We start from the raw sequence: 7799 nt of genomic DNA, 5'->3' as shown, positions 1-7799 counted from the left end.
AAAAGGATTTTGTCACTCAGGTTGAAGACACCACTGAGGCCTCAGAACCCTAAATGACTATTTAGAATTGTAGCATGGCCAATTGTGCATAATGTTGCACATTCTGTGGAAAACAATAATTGATCCAGAAGATGCATAAATGACTAAATCCTTTTTGTTAAAATGATCTGAACAGATTTACAGATGTATTTCACTGTGTCTGGTTCAGTTTAAAATAAAATAAACCAAAACAGAGTTACAGCTTGTGTTACATTGTAAGGAGCAGACTTTAAATAATTAGTTTATTATTTATCAACTAAATTTAACGAAAATTTTGGTCAATCTTTGGGTGACCAAAAGATTAACCGTCATATTTCAAGCAAAAAAACAAATGCCCAAAAAAAGCCAAAAGTTTTATTGTATCAACCTCTCAATTATGGGGAATTGCAGCTTTTTCTTGTCATATATGAAAGTAATCTGATTATCTTTGGGGTTTGGACTCTTGGTTGGATGTCACATTAGCCTTTGAAGAAGGACCTTTTTCTTACAGTTTTCTACTCTATCAAAAAAGCGCTTTTGCATTCATCTTTTTTGGGAGCGGTGCATCAGAAAAGGTAAAGGTTAAAAGTCACACTTGTTAAAGAAGTCCCGCACACTGTCCATTAGGCATGCAAATACTTCATTTCACAACCTCTTGATCACACAGACCTTCCTCAGGTGAATACTTGCACCTGTGGATATGCACATATGTGAACATATACACCTGAGGAAGGTCCGTGTGACAAAAACTATGTGAAATAAAGTATTCATATGTGTAGTATTTGCATAACGGACAGTGTGCGGAACTTCTTTAACAAGTTTTACAGTGTTCTGACATTTTAAAGACAAAGTGATTAATCAAGATTAATTGGCAGATTTATCGTTATTAAAAAAAAACACATCTGTTATAAAACAGGATGGGCTATTAGATAGATATTAGATGTAGATTATGTGGAATTAGAGCATATGAACATCCCACAAACATAGTTGACAGTTCATGATGATGAGCTTTTGTTGATGGCAATGAGCAGACATGGAGGGATTAGCATAAATTTAAGATGTTAGCGCAAAAACATTTGTGCTAACATGTAACATGCGCTAGTTTTTGGTTTTAAAACTAATATCCCCTACAAATTAAAAAATTTGACCTGACAATTGCGCTAGAAGAAACGGCAGGAGCTCACCAAAGTTTTTGTTAACATTTGAAATGTGCAGACAACATTATACTGGATGCTCTTGAATGCAGGCTGCAAGGATTTTGGGGAGCCACACCTTTCCGTTCTCTGCTGAACTTGTGCGAATAATAATTAAACGCTGTCTGTACGTGTGATATTATGTGAGTGATAAAATAGACCAGGAAGTGAAGCATCAACATGGTTTCTAGGACACTGAGAAGTGGCACATGATTTAGTGAAACCCTAATAGCATCTCTTGACTTTCCTTGTAAATGTTAAAACGCATTTACCTCCTTTTCATTTCAGCAAACAGAGCTGTTTGCTTGTATGTCGACTTATGTATGTCTGAATGTCACTGCCCAGATCCAGCTGGCCAGTCGCAATATTGCATTATTCATAAACACACAAAATAGATTCCACTGGTCCACTCCCTCCAAAGTCAGAAGATTAATGAGTCACTCTTTAGGTTATAATTCAAAGTTCATCCTCACATACATCATATTTTGAAGCACATAGATTATAAGAGAGAGAACATTTATCATATGACATACACAAGCTCTCCTACACACATAACACACACGCAAATATGCACACACAGGACTCCTGTCTCCCAACACACACAAACACACACACACGCACACACACACGCACACACACACACACACACACATGCACACACAATTTGTTTTAACACAAGGCCCCACTAGAGTGAACCTCCTCTTTCACATCCAGTTATTCTAATTTTATTCAGACACATCTCCTCTGAAGCATTAAAGTGCCGTTTGCAAAAACAGATGAGAGATAATAGTCTAAGAAACTGGTCATTCCTATACTCCGCTGCCCTGTGAGAGCAAGAAAGATGATAATCATTCATCACAATAATCAAACCATGAGACAAACGCAGGATTTGATGCAGCTTCCTGCAACACCCGAATAAATACACAGGCACTTTTAAGTTAAGAATGTAAGTAACAGAAAACTGCAATTTGCCTGTGGAATAATTTAAAATAAAATGCTATACAATACTATTTGTAAGCTTCTCTATTCTTGTGTCTTTCATAGCATTTGCATGACATGCCTGTAAACAGCCATTCACATACTGTATCTATATTAATGTCAGTACAGGAACTGTTCCTTAAAGTTTTTGTTATTACATGTGTCTGTTAAGCTGACTTGTTTTAGTAACTCACTGGTTATCTGGTACTTGCTAGAGGACTAGTTAGTACTAGTTAGATATAGACTGGGCGGCTTTGGCTCAGGTGGTAGCGGCCGTCTACTGAAGGTCGATGGTTCGATCCCTGGCCCCTGCAGTCTACATGCTGAAGTGTAATTGGTCAAGACACTGCACCCTGAATTTGGTATATGAATGTTCATCTAATAAGCAGGTGGCACCTGATATGGCAGCCTCTGCCAGCAGTGTGTGTGTGTGTGTGAGAGTCAATGGTTCCTGTAGTGTGTAAAATGCTTTGAGTAGTTAGCGCCACTCATGATGATTTTACTTGGTTTTAAAGAAATGCCAATTAACCAGAGCACGTTTGTCTCCCATCCTGGAATGCTACGTGGACTAGACTCTCTTTCTGACTGTGGAGGAGGGTCTGGCAAAGCGAGACTACAGCCAGGGGAGCTGTTTCCCTCTGTTTCCTGTCTTTATGCTAAGCTAAGTTAGCTGGCTGCTGGCTGTAGCTTCATCAAACTTCTCATCTAATTCTTGGCAAGAAAGTAAGCAAGTGTATATGCCAAAATGAACTATTCCTTTAAGGTTGTGTCCACTCAGTATCTTTGCAACAAAATTACTATAAAATATAGCAGCATTATGGGGTAAAATGTACCATGTTGTTTATAAAAGATGCATATATATATTTTGAACAAAACTTATTGTTAGCAGGCAATGAGAAAAAAAAAAGGCAAAACCCTGACAGTGACAGTTACAGTCATGGAGCGCATAAACATGCATGAAAATGACAAAAAAGGGATGACATCAAAAATTATTCATCTCAGAATACAAATTGGGTACATTGGATTAACTGCCGATGAACACAGACCTCATCAACCTTCTAGCAATTTGTACTGACAGCTGATAACCTCTCAAACCTCCGAGCAAACATTAACCCTGCCTCTCAAAATGATAGACTGTATTATGTTCTAATCTTCCCTCAAATACTTGATAAGAAAGGCTAATTTGAGTGCTGATGGAGTTGAGAATACAGCTGAAGCTCAAGAATAAATACAGATATCGTATCATAGTCCCAAAGAGGCCTGACTGCACACATTTAGAAACAAATTGGTCTCTTCACAAGTCCAATCACAGTTTTAGAGAGTTGATGCCGGCAGATTGAATTCTCTCTAAATTGGCATGGCAATGTCACAGATGCCACTTCAAATGAGGTTTGAACATATATTCATTCTGTAGCTCATTGGCTCATGGTAATCCTCTTCATTTGCCACTTGTCAGAGGCAAGTGTCATTTAGCTTTGCCATCATTGCAAAGTATTTCAGCCTTTCAGCAACTCACACACGACGTGTCAGTCTTTCAATCAGGCAAAGAGGTTTCAGATCAGATTAAACTTTTCTGGACACTGATTAGATAATGAATTATGCCAGAAATGTATCCAATTTGGCAAAATACGAAGGCTTTGTAGAAAGATTTATAGCTCAAGAGTTTGTGATGTTTGGATGTAGTTTACAAATCCTCAAGTATTGATGGATTTCTCCGCACCACCGTACATACTACATGGGCATGTAGCTGAGCATACTCTGTCCTTGCTTGCATAATGTATACTGTTAAAAAATGTGCATTTACCACGATTCTGTCCTCACTGGCATATACCGTTAAAAAAGGGGCATTACCACAATGTGTCACGCTGCAGTAGGGGAAAATCGGCTTTGATTGAAAACTCCAGAACAGCTACTAAATGGACCTTGAGGTGATATTGTTTGGTCAACTGTAGGTCAAGGATAACATTTAAAACATGTGAGCCCACATGGTCGAGAACAAGTCCTCAAAGTGGTGAAATTTGGAAAAATTGTATTTTTGTGGGAGTTAGACAAACTCCATCTGCTAATAAAGATCATAGAATGGATGTTAAGGGAGGTATGCAAGCACCAGCACAGCTACTAAATGGACCTTAATGTGAGATTATTTTGTCAAGGATCTGTTCTGCTCATCCAACATCACACCTGCATGTTTATCCCCATCATGAGACTTATTATAGAGCTCACCAGCGCCAATGAGAGGCTCCATGGCTGTAGGTGAGCTCTCAGGCAAAGCTACAGTACGTTCAACCCCAGCATCAAACAGAAGCTAAATAACAGCAAGCACATTGTGAACCAACTCTTGTAAAACATCTCTATCATCCCACACAAACATAGGATACGTTTAATGATCGGACGCCTGTAAATGCGCCTCAACACTCACACTACAAACTATCCTGGCTGCAACATAGATTATAATGCATTGTCAGACCCACCCTCTGATGAAGGGGATCTATCTATGATTTTAACCCGTCAAAGCCCCACCCACTCTTTAGCCAAGCGGCTCACCTGCGGGACAGCAGGTGTGCTAAATACACTGTAAAGCTGCGGCAAACTCTTGCTGCTGCCGTTAATTGAGTGTTTCTAGAGGAATCGTGTTTGCAAACAGTGCACACATGTCACTTTAGGAAATGTTACCGTTTGTTTCTGGTTCTGAAATAAGCTGAAGGCTTCACTAAACACTTCAAACCAGGGGTGGGGGTTTTTCACCCATGTCGCGGCAAATTGGGACTACATCAGATCAGATCATACTTTACAGCTTCCCTTCATCGAGGTAGGCGAAGTGTGTGTTGCCCCTGCTAACATGCATGTTGTGTGTAGTTCTCTTGGCTCCGTTTAGTTGTTGTTTTTTATGCAGTAACTTGAAGCTATGAGGCTGCTGACCGGATGTGCTCCCCTGACATCTGACGTCTGCTGTGGATTTCTGCTGCCACGCTGCTGCTGTCTGTGGATTATTTTCTTTGGCGGTGGCAATGGATGTTGTCCTTTGGTTGTTACATGCTATCTGCATTGTGTTGCCTTCATGCACTGAATGTGGTGAAATGGAAAAAGAAACTCACATTTGAGTATTCTGTATTTGGTTGAGTGACATATTTCCTCCTTGGCTGCAGCTGTTTTTTTTTTTTTTTTTAGTTTTGCTATTGTCTAAATGCAAACTTGAGTCTCCAGTAGAGGATTTAATTGTATGTTGGATTTAGGGATCTAAATATAAATATTGTTTTTGCAGCATTTTTTCTTGACATTGGTTTTCTGGGAAACTTGCAGTTTTTGTCACTTTCTTGATTCTACCCTTTTCCTCCACCTCATGTTCAGTGAAGCAGTCGAGAAACACTCAAACTTAAAGCGTGGGTTGGATGTCAGCTTGCTTCATGCAGCAGGTGCATTTAACTGATGAGCTCCTGATCTGGGCTTTATGCTGCTGCTAAACCCAGCTGCACTCATTGCTCATTTTAAGATTACAGTATACTCATGTGCTCACAGCCATCTGATGCTTATTTGGAGTTTATGAAATTTGTAATTATCTGATGCGTAATGAATGCTTATGTCTTAGCCTACTGCTGCTACTGTATACTGTACCAGGTCAAGATTTTTGCAACTCCATTTATTACACTGTATTCCTATTCAATAGTTGGAAATGCTTTCTTAGGTAATTACCACATAGATATTACACTTAATAGTTGATGTTGGGCTTTGTATTTAATGAGTAGATATTAAATTCACAGATATTAACTTTGGACATAATAAATCTGTTCCCCATAAGTTCAAAGACTAGTTAATTTAAGCTGAAGCTGTCTTTTCTTCACACATGTATTGCTTCCTTTTATTTATTTATTTATTTGCAGTATATACCAGTAATGGTCAGTTTAGTCAATTTCATGCATGCACCAAAGGATTATTCATGAAATCTGAAATTCATAATGTTCAGTTTGCCGCTTTAATAAACAAACCAAACAAAAACTCTTTCAACAATCCAAACATTTTCCATCAATCTTTTGAAAACAAAAGCTGGCGAAAGTTTAAATGTGTTTTTTTTCATATGGAATAAACATCACAAAACACATAAAGTTCAGTTCAGGCTTAAACTTCTATCTTTACTCTCTGCATGAGACAATAAAGGCACAAACACAAAATCATATTTTTGCTATTACAAACAATTCCATCTTATAATGGTAACGTATATTATCTGATCTTGTTTATCTAGCCTGCTCAATGAAAAATGCTTCAATTTTCCCAGCCCATGCTTTCATTGGCTGCCTCACACACTTGATTGTGCTCCTCCCCTGAGGAGCATTGTGGGTAGGTCATGTGATGCACTACTCATCATGTTCCCTTTTGATGAACAAACGAGAAGTCCCGTGCCCTTTGAAACATTTTTTTTTGTGGCACGTTCAGGCAATTAATGCCCCAAAGCGAGAATAGATGAGACACGATGACGGAGACGCAGGAAGGAAACGAGGGACGCGTTTCAAGCTTCATCACCTCTTTCCAGGTGTCTCGGCCCGCATGATTTCATCTGTGAACTGCAATCAACTTCCGTAATGAAATAAGTAATTAACATATTATAATTGTGCTACAGTTTGATTTGACAGAAATCATTTTCCATATCTAATACTATGCAAATTTAATCTGTTCCTTACTTGCCAACATGACCTTTTGTGATTAAGTTTCATGGCAGATTTCGTGTGTGTGTGTGTGTGTGTGTGTGTGTGTGTGTGTGTGTGTGTGACTGAAAATTTACAGATCTTACTACAGCATATATATATATATATATATATATATATATTTAAAAAAAAAAAGGTTTTTGTGGAGAGAGAGTGTGAGATAAACTAGTGGATTTTTTTCTGTTGAATAGTATCTCCTCCACCGAGTGTACATTAATCACATAGTGAATTAGTATGAGGTTGGGATTGGTATCCATGCGAGTCTGACCTTTATTAGGCAGGTCAGAAATTGGGCATATAACTGATGTACATTAAATGAACTTTTTCCATCAATATTCATAAAATTCAGTGTTTCCACTATCGGTTACATTTGTTCTGTCATGACGGGCCACTGACTTGTAAAGAGGTAAAGCCACAGCTGGTACTGTTTCATCACACCAGCATGTGCTTTATAAGTGAGTGTTTTATAGTTTAGAGTGATGTACAGACATCGCCACTCTTGGTTTGATCATGTTACCAAACAATTTCTAAAAACTATGAAAAGGAAAGAAATATGGCTTTATTCATGTGCGGGGTGTGGCTTAATACAATCCAATGCCAGACATTCCACCAGGCAATGCACCAATCTAGTTCTAATAATATATGGGCCGTATTCATAATGTACTGGCCCATATCAATTAAAGGCTTTTAAAGAAATTTGAATCACTCTTGAGTGACTAAAGATGTTTGTATTCCACACCCTACCCATGGATAAAGGCATATTTCTTGCTGTTTTTGTCATTTTTAAATATTATTGGAAATTTTGGTAAAATGTTTATTAAAAGAGAGCTGGAGAATGAGGCCTGATGTTACATCTTATTCACAATATGGTTAGTTAAAGAAAAGAAGCAAAAATTGGGCATTTATTTATATA

The sequence above is a fragment of the Etheostoma cragini genome, chromosome 14 (genome assembly GCF_013103735.1).
Source record: "Etheostoma cragini isolate CJK2018 chromosome 14, CSU_Ecrag_1.0, whole genome shotgun sequence".
NCBI lineage: Eukaryota > Metazoa > Chordata > Actinopteri > Perciformes > Percidae > Etheostoma > Etheostoma cragini.
This window is presented reverse-complemented; position numbering follows the sequence as displayed.